Genomic DNA, 15,437 nt, shown 5'->3' with positions numbered 1-15,437 from the left:
TAAATCGCACATATCTGAATTCTTAAATCTGTAAATTGCACATAGCTGCATTCTGCAATCTGCAATTCGCACATATCTGCATTCTGTAACCTGTAAATCGCACATATCTGCATTCAGCCACCTGTAAATTTGAAAAAATTGGGGTCTATTAGACCCTAGATCTTTCCTCTGCCCTCAAAGCATCTGACCACACCGTTCGGTGTGATAAAATGCTTTCCCACTGGAAATGTTTATATCGGGGAGGGGGGACATTCCCTCCCACTGCTTGTAAAAGCAGTCTAGAGGCTAATTAGCCACTAGGATTGCTTTTACATGAAAGCCGATCACTATCTGAAAAGAATACCAAGATGATACCTAAACCCGCAGGCATCATTCTGGTATAACCATTCAAATTCCAGCAACATACCAGTACGTTGCTGGTCCTTGTTGGACATATATTGTAATTTTTTTTCATGCAGCCTGTTGGCTGAAGGAAAAAAAAAAGAGATTGATCGGTGGGTATGCCCACCATTAGAATACCTCCCTTCATCCACCCACTTCTAATGGTGGGCATACATGCACCATTTATATATGCCGAAGCATGGGGGCATCCTCCCGCAAAAAAGTTATGTCACGTACACACGGTCGGACTTTTCCACGGGCAAGCCATCTTTCGGAATTTCGACCATATGTATGCGGATTAGGAGCAAAATCGCTCCTCCGTCCCTGCTGCCCCCATGCTTCAGCATATATGCTCTTTTTTTTAACTGTGGTGTTGAAATCACCTCCTACAGCACTGGAGTCACAGCTTTATGTATCCTGAGGGCAAATGCTGCTGCTCTCAAGATAAATAAATCTGCGCTGCAGCTGAATGGCGCATCTGAAAACAAAAAAATGGTAAATCACACATATTTGCATTCTACAAGCTGTAAATCACATATCTGCATTCTGCAACCTATAAATCGCACATAACTGCATTCTGAAACCTGTAACTTGCACATATCTGCATTCTGCAGCATTTAAAGCGCACATATCTGCATTCTGAAACCTATGAATCGCACATTACTGCATTCTGCAACCTGTGAATTGCACATATCTGCATTCTGTAAATCGCACATAACTGCATTCAGCAACATGTAAATTGCATATATCTGCAACATGTAAATAGTACATATCTGTATTCTGTAAATTGCACATATCTGCATTCTGCAACCGGTAAATTGCACATAACTGCATTCTTAAATCTGTAAATCGCACATATCTGAATTCTTAAATCTGTAAATCGCACATAGCTGCATTCTGAAATCTGCAATTCGCACATATCTGCATTCTGTAACCTGTAAATCGCACATATCTGCATTCAGCCACCTGTAAATTTGAAAAAATTGGGGTCTATTAGACCCTAGATCTTTCCTCTGCCCTCAAAGCATCTGACCACACCGTTCGGTGTGATAAAATGCTTTCCCACTGGAAATGTTTATATCGGGGAGGGGGGACATTCCCTCCCACTGCTTGTAAAAGCAGTCTAGAGGCTAATTAGCCACTAGGATTGCTTTTACATGAAAGCCGATCACTATCTGAAAAGAATACCAAGATGATACCTAAACCCGCAGGCATCATTCTGGTATAACCATTCAAATTCCAGCAACATACCAGTACGTTGCTGGTCCTTGTTGGACATATATTGTAATTTTTTTTTCATGCAGCCTGTTGGCTGAAGGAAAAAAAAAAGAGATTGATCGGTGGGTATGCCCACCATTAGAATACCTCCCTTCATCCACCCACTTCTAATGGTGGGCATACATGCACCATTTATATATGCTGAAGCATGGGGGCATCCTCCCGCAAAAAAGTTATGCCACGTACACACGGTCGGACTTTTCCACGGGCAAGCCATCTTTCGGAATTTCGACCATATGTATGCGGATTAGGAGCAAAATCGCTCCTCCGTCCCTGCTGCCCCCATGCTTCAGCATATATGCTCTTTTTTTTTAACTGTGGTGTTGAAATCACCTCCTACAGCACTGGAGTCACAGCTTTATGTATCCTGAGGGCAAATGCTGCTGCTCTCAAGATAAATAAATCTGCGCTGCAGCTGAATGGCGCATCTGAAAACAAAAAAATGGTAAATCGCACATATTTGCATTCTACAAGCTGTAAATCACATATCTGCATTCTGCAACCTATAAATCGCACATAACTGCATTCTGAAACCTGTAACTTGCACATATCTGCATTCTGCAGCATTTAAAGCGCACATATCTGCATTCTGAAACCTATGAATCGCACATTACTGCATTCTGCAACCTGTGAATTGCACATATCTGCATTCTGTAAATCGCACATAACTGCATTCAGCAACATGTAAATTGCATATATCTGCAACATGTAAATAGTACATATCTGTATTCTGTAAATTGCACATATCTGCATTCTGCAACCGGTAAATTGCACATAACTGCATTCTTAAATCTGTAAATCGCACATATCTGAATTCTTAAATCTGTAAATCGCACATAGCTGCATTCTGAAATCTGCAATTCGCACATATCTGCATTCTGTAACCTGTAAATCGCACATATCTGCATTCAGCCACCTGTAAATTTGAAAAAATTTGGGTCTATTAGACCCTAGATCTTTCCTCTGCCCTCAAAGCATCTGACCACACCGTTCGGTGTGATAAAATGCTTTCCCACTGGAAATGTTTATATCGGGGAGGGGGGACATTCCCTCCCACTACTTGTAAAAGCAGTCTAGAGGCTAATTAGCCACTAGGATTGCTTTTACATGAAAGCCGATCACTATCTGAAAAGAATACCAAGATGATACCTAAACCCGCAGGCATCATTCTGGTATAACCATTCAAATTCCAGCAACATACCAGTACGTTGCTGGTCCTTGTTGGACATATATTGTAATTTTTTTTTCATGCAGCCTGTTGGCTGAAGGAAAAAAAAAAGAGATTGATCGGTGGGTATGCCCACCATTAGAATACCTCCCTTCATCCACCCACTTCTAATGGTGGGCATACATGCACCATTTATATATGCCGAAGCATGGGGGCATCCTCCCGCAAAAAAGTTATGCCACGTACACACGGTCGGACTTTTCCACGGGCAAGCCATCTTTCGGAACTTCGACCATATGTATGCGGATTAGGAGCGAAATCGCTCCTCCGCCCCTGCTGCCCCCATGCTTCAGCATATATGCTCTTTTTTTTTTAACTGTGGTGTTGAAATCACCTCCTACAGCACTGGAGTCACAGCTTTATGTATCGTGAGGGCAAACGCTGTTGCTCTCAAGATAAATAAATCTGAGCTGCAGCTGAATGGCGCATCTGAAAACAAAAAAATGGTAAATCGCACATATTTGCATTCTACAAGCTGTAAATCACATATCTGCATTCTGCAACCTATAAATCGCACATAACTGCATTCTGAAACCTGTAACTTGCACATATCTGCATTCTGCAGCATTTAAAGCGCACATATCTGCATTCTGAAGCCTATGAATCGCACATTACTGCATTCTGCAACCTGTGAATTGCACATATCTGCATTCTGTAAATCGCACATAACTGCATTCAGCAACATGTAAATTGCATATATCTGCAACATGTAAATAGTACATATCTATATTCTGTAAATTGCACATATCTGCATTCTGCAACCGGTAAATTGCACATAACTGCATTCTTAAATCTGTAAATCGCACATATCTGAATTCTTAAATCTGTAAATTGCACATAGCTGCATTCTGCAATCTGCAATTCGCACATATCTGCATTCTGTAACCTGTAAATCGCACATATCTGCATTCAGCAACCTGTAAATTTGAAAAAATTGGGGGTCTATTAGACCCTAGATCTTACCTCTGCCCTCAAAGCATCTGACCACACCGTTGTGATAAAATGCTTTCCCACTGGATATGTTTATATCGGGGAGGGGGGACATTCCCTCCCACTGCTTGTAAAAGCAGTCTAGAGGCTAATTAGCCACTAGGATTGCTTTTACATGAAAGCCGATCACTATCTGAAAAGAATACCAAGATGATACCTAAACCCGCAGGCATCATTCTGGTATAACCATTCAAATTCCAGCAACATACCAGTACGTTGCTGACCCTTGTTGGACATATATTGTAATTTTTTTTTTATGCAGCCTGTTGGCTGAAGGAAAAAAAAAAGAGATTGATCGGTGGGTATGCCCACCATTAGAATACCTCCCTTCATCCACCCACTTCTAATGGTGGGCATACATGCACCATTTATATATGCCGAAGCATGGGGGCATCCTCCCGCAAAAAAGTTATGCCACGTACACACGGTCGGACTTTTCCACGGGCAAGCCATCTTTCGGAACTTCGACCATATGTATGCGGATTAGGAGCGAAATCGCTCCTCCGCCCCTGCTGCCCCCATGCTTCAGCATATATGCTTTTTTTTTTTTAACTGTGGTGTTGAAATCACCTCCTACAGCACTGGAGTCACAGCTTTATGTATCGTGAGGGCAAACGCTGTTGCTCTCAAGATAAATAAATCTGAGCTGCAGCTGAATGGCGCATCTGAAAACAAAAAAATGGTAAATCGCACATATTTGCATTCTACAAGCTGTAAATCACATATCTGCATTCTGCAACCTATAAATCGCACATAACTGCATTCTGAAACCTGTAACTTGCACATATCTGCATTCTGCAGCATTTAAAGCGCACATATCTGCATTCTGAAACCTATGAATCGCACATTACTGCATTCTGCAACCTGTGAATTGCACATATCTGCATTCTGTAAATCGCACATAACTGCATTCAGCAACATGTAAATTGCATATATCTGCAACATGTAAATAGTACATATCTATATTCTGTAAATTGCACATATCTGCATTCTGCAACCGGTAAATTGCACATAACTGCATTCTTAAATCTGTAAACCGCACATATCTGAATTCTTAAATCTGTAAATCGCACATAGCTGCATTCTGAAATCTGCAATTCGCACATATCTGCATTCTGTAACCTGTAAATCGCACATATCTGCATTCAGCCACCTGTAAATTTGAAAAAATTGGGGTCTATTAGACCCTAGATCTTTCCTCTGCCCTCAAAGCATCTGACCACACCGTTCGGTGTGATAAAATGCTTTCCCACTGGAAATGTTTATATCGGGGAGGGGGGACATTCCCTCCCACTGCTTGTAAAAGCAGTCTAGAGGCTAATTAGCCACTAGGATTGCTTTTACATGAAAGCCGATCACTATCTGAAAAGAATACCAAGATGATACCTAAACCCGCAGGCATCATTCTGGTATAACCATTCAAATTCCAGCAACATACCAGTATGTTGCTGGTCCTTGTTGGACATATATTGTAATTTTTTTTTCATGCAGCCTGTTGGCTGAAGGAAAAAAAAAGAGATTGATCGGTGGGTATGCCCACCATTAGAATACCTCCCTTCATCCACCCACTTCTAATGGTGGGCATACATGCACCATTTATATATGCCGAAGCATGGGGGCATCCTCCCGCAAAAAAGTTATGCCACGTACACACGGTCGGACTTTTCCACGGGCAAGCCATCTTTCGGAACTTCGACCAAATGTATGCGGATTAGGAGCAAAATCGCTCCTCCGTCCCTGCTGCCCCCATGCTTCAGCATATATGCTCTTTTTTTTTTAACTGTGGTGTTGAAATCACCTCCTACAGCACTGGAGTCACAGCTTTATGTATCCTGAGGGCAAATGCTGCTGCTCTCAAGATAAATAAATCTGCGCTGCAGCTGAATGGCGCATCTGAAAACAAAAAAATTGTAAATCGCACATATTTGCATTCTACAAGCTGTAAATCACATATCTGCATTCTGCAACCTATAAATCGCACATAACTGCATTCTGAAACCTGTAACTTGCACATATCTGCATTCTGCAGCATTTAAATCGCACATATCTGCATTCTGAAACCTATAAATCGCACATAACTGCATTCTGCAACCTGTAAATTGCACATATCTGCATTCTGTAAATCGCACATAACTGCATTCAGCAACCTGTAAATTGCACATATCTGCAACATGTAAATAGCACATATCTGTATTCTGTAAATTGCACATATCTGCATTCTGCAACCGGTAAATTGCACATATCTCAATTCTTAAATATGTAAATCGCACATATCTGAGTTCTTAAATCTGTAAATCGCGCATAGCTGCATTCTGAAATCTGCAATTCGCACATATCTGCATTCTGTAACCTGTAAATCGCACATATCTGCATTCAGCAACCTGGAAATTTGAAAAAATTGGGGGTCTATTAGACCCTAGACCTTACCTCTGCCCTCAAAGCATCTGACCACACCGTTCGGTGTGATAAAATGCTTTCCCACTGGAAATGTTTATATCCAGGAGGGGGGACATTCCCTCCCACTGCTTGTAAAAGCAGTCTAGAGGCTAATTAGCCACTAGGATTGCTTTTACATGAAAGCCGATCACTATCTGAAAAGAATACCAAGATGATACCTAAACCCGCAGGCATCATTCTGGTATAACCATTCAAATTCCAGCAACATACCAGTACGTTGCTGGTCCTTGTTGGACATATATTGTAATTTTTTTTCATGCAGCCTGTTGGCTGAAGGAAAAAAAAGAGATTGATCGGTGGGTATGCCCACCGTTAGAATACCTCCCTTCATCCACCCACTTCTAATGGTGGGCATACATGCACCATTTATATATGCAGAAGCATGGGGGCATCCTCCCGCAAAAAAGTTATGCCACGTACACACGGTCGGACTTTTCCATGGGCAAGCCATCTTTCGGAATTTCGACCATATGTATGCGGATTAGGAGCAAAATCGCTCCTCCGTCCCTGCTGCCCCCATGCTTCAGCATATATGCTCTTTTTTTTTAACTGTGGTGTTGAAATCACCTCCTACAGCACTGGAGTCACAGCTTTATGTATCGTGAGGGCAAATGCTGTTGCTCTCAAGATAAATAAATCTGCGCTGCAGCTGAATAGCGCATCTGATAACAAAAAAATGGTAAATCGCACATATTTGCCTTCTGCAACCTGTAAATCACATATCTGCATTCTGCAACCTATAAATCGCACATAACTGCATTCTAAAACCTGTAACTTGCACATATCTGCATTCTGCAGCATTTAAAGCGCACATATCTGCATTCTGAAACCTATATATCGCACATAACTACATTCTGCAACCTGTAAATTGCACACATCTGCATTCTGTAAATCGCACATAACTGCATTCAGCAACCTGTAAATTGCACATATCTGCAACATGTAAATAGCACATATCTGTATTCGGTAAATTGCACATATCTGCATTCTGCAACCGGTAAATTGCACATAACTGCATTCTTAAATCTGTAAATCGCACATATCTGAATTCTTAAATCTGTAAATTGCACATAGCTGCATTCTGCAATCTGCAATTCGCACATATCTGCATTCTGTAACCTGTAAATCGCACATATCTGCATTCAGCCACCTGTAAATTTGAAAAAATTGGGGTCTATTAGACCCTAGATCTTTCCTCTGCCCTCAAAGCATCTGACCACACCGTTCGGTGTGATAAAATGCTTTCCCACTGGAAATGTTTATATCCGGGAGGGGGGACATTCCCTCCCACTGCTTGTAAAAGCAGTCTAGAGGCTAATTAGCCACTAGGATTGCTTTTACATGAAAGCCGATCACTATCTGAAAAGAATACCAAGATGATACCTAAACCCGCAGGCATCATTCTGGTATAACCATTCAAATTCCAGCAACATACCAGTACGTTGCTGACCCTTGTTGGACATATATTGTAATTTTTTTTTCATGCAGCCTGTTGGCTGAAGGAAAAAAAAAAGATTGATCGGTGGGTATGCCCACCATTAGAATACCTCCCTTCATCCACCCACTTCTAATGGTGGGCATACATGCACCATTTATATATGCCGAAGCATGGGGGCATCCTCCCGCAAAAAAGTTATGCCACGTACACACGGTCGGACTTTTCCACGGGCAAGCCATCTTTCGGAACTTCGACCATATGTATGCGGATTAGGAGCGAAATCGCTCCTCCGCCCCTGCTGCCCCCATGCTTCAGCATATATGCTCTTTTTTTTAACTGTGGTGTTGAAATCACCTCATACAGCACTGGAGTCACAGCTTTATGTATCGTGAGGGCAAACGCTGTTGCTCTCAAGATAAATAAATCTGAGCTGCAGCTGAATGGCGCATCTGAAAACAAAAAAATGGTAAATCGCACATATTTGCATTCTACAAGCTGTAAATCACATATCTGCATTCTGCAACCTATAAATCACACATAACTGCATTCTGAAACCTGTAACTTGCACATATCTGCATTCTGCAGCATTTAAAGCGCACATATCTGCATTCTGAAACCTATGAATCGCACATTACTGCATTCTGCAACCTGTGAATTGCACATATCTGCATTCTGTAAATCGCACATAACTGCATTCAGCAACATGTAAATTGCATATATCTGCAACATGTAAATAGTACATATCTGTATTCTGTAAATTGCACATATCTGCATTCTGCAACCGGTAAATTGCACATAACTGCATTCTTAAATCTGTAAATCGCACATATCTGAATTCTTAAATCTGTAAATCGCACATAGCTGCATTCTGAAATCTGCAATTCGCACATATCTGCATTCTGTAACCTGTAAATCGCACATATCTGCATTCAGCCACCTGTAAATTTGAAAAAATTGGGGTCTATTAGACCCTAGATCTTTCCTCTGCCCTCAAAGCATCTGACCACACCGTTCGGTGTGATAAAATGCTTTCCCACTGGAAATGTTTATATCCGGGAGGGGGGACATTCCCTCCCACTGCTTGTAAAAGCAGTCTAGAGGCTAATTAGCCACTAGGATTGCTTTTACGTGAAAGCCGATAACTATCTGAAAAGAATACCAAGATGATACCTAAACCCGCAGGCATCATTCTGGTATAACCATTCAAATTCCAGCAACATACCAGTACGTTGCTGGTCCTTGTTGGACATATATTGTAATTTTTTTTCATGCAGCCTGTTGGCTGAAGGAAAAAAAAAAGAGATTGATCGGTGGGTATGCCCACCATTAGAATACCTCCCTTCATCCACCCACTTCTAATGGTGGGCATACATGCACCATTTATATATGCCGAAGCATGGGGGCATCCTCCCGCAAAAAAGTTATGTCACGTACACACGGTCTGACTTTTCCACGGGCAAGCCATCTTTCGGAATTTCGACCATATGTATGCGGATTAGGAGCAAAATCGCTCCTCCGTCCCTGCTGCCCCCATGCTTCAGCATATATGCTCTTTTTTTTAACTGTGGTGTTGAAATCACCTCCTACAGCACTGGAGTCACAGCTTTATGTATCCTGAGGGCAAATGCTGCTGCTCTCAAGATAAATAAATCTGCGCTGCAGCTGAATGGCGCATATGAAAACAAAAAAATGGTAAATCGCACATATTTGCATTCTACAAGCTGTAAATCACATATCTGCATTCTGCAACCTATAAATCACACATAACTGCATTCTGAAACCTGTAACTTGCACATATCTGCATTCTGCAGCATTTAAATCGCACATATCTGCATTCTGAAACCTATAAATCGCACATAACTGCATTCTGCAACCTGTAAATTGCACATATCTGCATTCTGTAAATCGCACATAACTGCATTCAGCAACCTGTAAATTGCACATATCTGCAACATGTAAATAGCACATATCTGTATTCTGTAAATTGCACATATCTGCATTCTGCAACCGGTAAATTGCACATATCTGAATTCTTAAATCTGTAAATCGCACATATCTGAGTTCTTAAATCTGTAAATCGCGCATAGCTGCATTCTGAAATCTGCAATTCGCACATATCTGCATTCTGTAACCTGTAAATCGCACATATCTGCATTCAGCAACCTGTAAATTTGAAAAAATTGGGGGTCTATTAGACCCTAGATCTTACCTCTGCCCTCAAAGCATCTGACCACACCGTTCGGTGTGATAAAATGCTTTCCCACTGGAAATGTTTATATCCAGGAGGGGGGACATTCCCTCCCACTGCTTGTAAAAGCAGTCTAGAGGCTAATTAGCCACTAGGATTGCTTTTACATGAAAGCCGATCACTATCTGAAAAGAATACCAAGATGATACCTAAACCCGCAGGCATCATTCTGGTATAACCATTCAAATTCCAGCAACATACCAGTACGTTGCTGGTCCTTGTTGGACATATATTGTAATTTTTTTTCATGCAGCCTGTTGGCTGAAGGAAAAAAAAAGAGATTGATCGGTGGGTATGCCCACCATTAGAATACCTCCCTTCATCCACCCACTTCTAATGGTGGGCATACATGCACCATTTATATATGCCGAAGCATGGGGGCATCCTCCCGCAAAAAAGTTATGCCACGTACACACGGTCGGACTTTTCCATGGGCAAGCCATCTTTCGGAACTTCGACCATATGTATGCGGATTAGGAGCAAAATCGCTCCTCCGTCCCTGCTGCCCCCATGCTTCAGCATATATGCTCTTTTTTTTTAACTGTGGTGTTGAAATCACCTCCTACAGCACTGGAGTCACAGCTTTATGTATCGTGAGGGCAAACGCTGTTGCTCTCAAGATAAATAAATCTGAGCTGCAGCTGAATGGCGCATCTGAAAACAAAAAAATGGTAAATCGCACATATTTGCATTCTACAAGCTGTAAATCACATATCTGCATTCTGCAACCTATAAATCGCACATAACTGCATTCTAAAACCTGTAACTTGCACATATCTGCATTCTGCAGCATTTAAAGCGCACATATCTGCATTCTGAAACCTATATATCGCACATAACTACATTCTGCAACCTGTAAATTGCACACATCTGCATTCTGTAAATCGCACATAACTGCATTCAGCAACCTGTAAATTGCACATATCTGCAACATGTAAATAGCACATATCTGTATTCTGTAAATTGCACATATCTGCATTCTGCAACCGGTAAATTGCACATATCTGAATTCTTAAATCTGTAAATCGCACATATCTGAATTCTTAAATCTGTAAATTGCACATAGCTGCATTCTGCAATTCGCACATATCTGCATTCTGTAACCTGTAAATTGCACATATCTGCATTCAGCAACCTGTAAATTTGAAAAAATTGGGGGTCTATTAGACCCTAGATCTTACCTCTGCCCTCAAAGCATCTGACCACACCGTTCGGTGTGATAAAATGCTTTCCCACTGGATATGTTTATATCGGGGAGGGGGGACATTCCCTCCCACTGCTTGTAAAAGCAGTCTAGAGGCTAATTAGCCACTAGGATTGCTTTTACATGAAAGCCAATCACTATCTGAAAAGAATACCAAGATGATACCTAAACCCGCAGGCATCATTCTGGTATAACCATTCAAATTCCAGCAACATACCAGTACGTTGCTGGTCCTTGTTGGACACATATTGTAATTTTTTTTTCATGCAGCCTGTTGGCTGAAGGAAAAAAAAAAGAGATTGATCGGTGGGTATGCCCACCATTAGAATACCTCCCTTCATCCACCCACTTCTAATGGTGGGCATACATGCACCATTTATATATGCCGAAGCATGGGGGCATCCTCCCGCAAAAAAGTTATGCCACGTACACACGGTCGGACTTTTCCACGGGCAAGCCATCTTTCGGAACTTCGACCATATGTATGCGGATTAGGAGCGAAATCGCTCCTCCGCCCCTGCTGCCCCCATGCTTCAGCATATATGCTCTTTTTTTTTTAACTGTGGTGTTGAAATCACCTCCTACAGCACTGGAGTCACAGCTTTATGTATAGTGAGGGCAAACGCTGTTGCTCTCAAGATAAATAAATCTGAGGTGCAGCTGAATGGCGCATCTGAAAACAAAAAAATGGTAAATCGCACATATTTGCATTCTACAAGCTGTAAATCACATATCTGCATTCTGCAACCTATAAATCGCACATAACTGCATTCTGAAACCTGTAACTTGCACATATCTGCATTCTGCAGCATTTAAAGCGCACATATCTGCATTCTGAAACCTATGAATCGCACATTACTGCATTCCGCAACCTGTGAATTGCACATATCTGCATTCTGTAAATCGCACATAACTGCATTCAGCAACATGTAAATTGCATATATCTGCAACATATAAATAGTACATATCTGTATTCTGTAAATTGCACATATCTGCATTCTGCAACCGGTAAATTGCACATAACTGCATTCTTAAATCTGTAAATCGCACATATCTGAATTCTTAAATCTGTAAATCGCACATAGCTGCATTCTGAAATCTGCAATTCGCACATATCTGCATTCTGTAACCTGTAAATCGCACATATCTGCATTCAGCCACCTGTAAATTTGAAAAAATTGGGGTCTATTAGACCCTAGATCTTTCCTCTGCCCTCAAAGCATCTGACCACACCGTTCGGTGTGATAAAATGCTTTCCCACTGGAAATGTTTATATCGGGGAGGGGGGACATTCCCTCCCACTGCTTGTAAAAGCAGTCTAGAGGCTAATTAGCCACTAGGATTGCTTTTACGTGAAAGCCGATCACTATCTGAAAAGAATACCAAGATGATACCTAAACCCGCAGGCATCATTCTGGTATAACCATTCAAATTCCAGCAACATACCAGTACGTTGCTGGTCCTTGTTGGACATATATTGTAATTTTTTTTTCATGCAGCCTGTTGGCTGAAGGTAAAAAAAAGAGATTGATCGGTGGGTATGCCCACCATTAGAATACCTCCCTTCATCCACCCACTTCTAATGGTGGGCATACATGCACCATTTATATATGCCGAAGCATGGGGGCATCCTCCCGCAAAAAAGTTATGCCACGTACACACGGTCGGACTTTTCCACGGGCAAGCCATCTTTCGGAATTTCGACCATATGTATGCGGATTAGGAGCAAAATCGCTCCTCCGTCCCTGCTGCCCCCATGCTTCAGCATATATGCTCTTTTTTTTTAACTGTGGTGTTGAAATCACCTCCTACAGCACTGGAGTCACAGCTTTATGTATCCTGAGGGCAAATGCTGCTGCTCTCAAGATAAATAAATCTGCGCTGCAGCTGAATGGCGCATCTGAAAACAAAAAAATGGTAAATCGCACATATTTGCATTCTACAAGCTGTAAATCACATATCTGCATTCTGCAACCTATAAATCGCACATAACTGCATTCTGAAACCTGTAACTTGCACATATCTGCATTCTGCAGCATTTAAATCTCACATATCTGCATTCTGAAACCTATAAAATCGCACATAACTGCATTCTGCAACCTGTAAATTGCACATATCTGCATTCTGTAAATCGCACATAACTGCATTCAGCAACCTGTAAATTGCACATATCTGCAACATGTAAATAGCACATATCTGTATTCTGTAAATTGCACATATCTGCATTCTGCAACCGGTAAATTGCACATATCTGAATTCTTAAATCTGTAAATCGCACATATCTGAGTTCTTAAATCTGTAAATCGCGCATAGCTGCATTCTGAAATCTGCAATTCGCACATATCTGCATTCTGTAACCTGTAAATCGCACATATCTGCATTCAGCAACCTGTAAATTTGAAAAAATTGGGGGTCTATTAGACCCTAGATCTTACCTCTGCCCTCAAAGCATCTGACCACACCGTTCGGTGTGATAAAATGCTTTCCCACTGGAAATGTTTATATCCAGGAGGGGGGACATTCCCTCCCACTGCTTGTAAAAGCAGTCTAGAGGCTAATTAGCCACTAGGATTGCTTTTACATGAAAGCCGATCACTATCTGAAAATAATACCAAGATGATACCTAAACCCGCAGGCATCATTCTGGTATAACCATTCAAATTCCAGCAACATACCAGTACGTTGCTGGTCCTTGTTGGACATATATTGTAATTTTTTTTCATGCAGCCTGTTGGCTGAAGGAAAAAAAAAAGAGATTGATCGGTGGGTATGCCCACCATTAGAATACCTCCCTTCATCCACCCACTTCTAATGGTGGGCATACATGCACCATTTATATATGCCGAAGCATGGGGGCATCCTCCCGCAAAAAAGTTATGTCACGTACACACGGTCTGACTTTTCCACGGGCAAGCCATCTTTCGGAATTTCGACCATATGTATGCGGATTAGGAGCAAAATCGCTCCTCCGTCCCTGCTGCCCCCATGCTTCAGCATATATGCTCTTTTTTTTAACTGTGGTGTTGAAATCACCTCCTACAGCACTGGAGTCACAGCTTTATGTATCCTGAGGGCAAATGCTGCTGCTCTCAAGATAAATAAATCTGCGCTGCAGCTGAATGGCGCATATGAAAACAAAAAAATGGTAAATCGCACATATTTGCATTCTACAAGCTGTAAATCACATATCTGCATTCTGCAACCTATAAATCACACATAACTGCATTCTGAAACCTGTAACTTGCACATATCTGCATTCTGCAGCATTTAAATCGCACATATCTGCATTCTGAAACCTATAAATCGCACATAACTGCATTCTGCAACCTGTAAATTGCACATATCTGCATTCTGTAAATCGCACATAACTGCATTCAGCAACCTGTAAATTGCACATATCTGCAACATGTAAATAGCACATATCTGTATTCTGTAAATTGCACATATCTGCATTCTGCAACCGGTAAATTGCACATATCTGAATTCTTAAATCTGTAAATCGCACATATCTGAGTTCTTAAATCTGTAAATCGCGCATAGCTGCATTCTGAAATCTGCAATTCGCACATATCTGCATTCTGTAACCTGTAAATCGCACATATCTGCATTCAGCAACCTGTAAATTTGAAAAAATTGGGGGTCTATTAGACCCTAGATCTTACCTCTGCCCTCAAAGCATCTGACCACACCGTTCGGTGTGATAAAATGCTTTCCCACTGGAAATGTTTATATCCAGGAGGGGGGACATTCCCTCCCACTGCTTGTAAAAGCAGTCTAGAGGCTAATTAGCCACTAGGATTGCTTTTACATGAAAGCCGATCACTATCTGAAAAGAATACCAAGATGATACCTAAACCCGCAGGCATCATTCTGGTATAACCATTCAAATTCCAGCAACATACCAGTACGTTGCTGGTCCTTGTTGGACATATATTGTAATTTTTTTTCATGCAGCCTGTTGGCTGAAGGAAAAAAAAAGAGATTGATCGGTGGGTATGCCCACCATTAGAATACCTCCCTTCATCCACCCACTTCTAATGGTGGGCATACATGCACCATTTATATATGCCGAAGCATGGGGGCATCCTCCCGCAAAAAAGTTATGCCACGTACACACGGTCGGACTTTTCCATGGGCAAGCCATCTTTCGGAACTTCGACCATATGTATGCGGATTAGGAGCAAAATCGCTCCTCCGTCCCTGCTGCCCCCAT

Source organism: Lithobates pipiens, unplaced genomic scaffold (genome assembly GCF_037356315.1).
Source record: "Lithobates pipiens isolate NorthernLeopardFrog02 unplaced genomic scaffold, aLitPip1_a1.2 Scaffold_18, whole genome shotgun sequence".
Classification (NCBI taxonomy): Eukaryota; Metazoa; Chordata; class Amphibia; order Anura; family Ranidae; genus Lithobates; species Lithobates pipiens.
The sequence above is the reverse complement of the archived record's forward strand: the minus strand, read 5'-3'. Positions refer to the sequence as shown.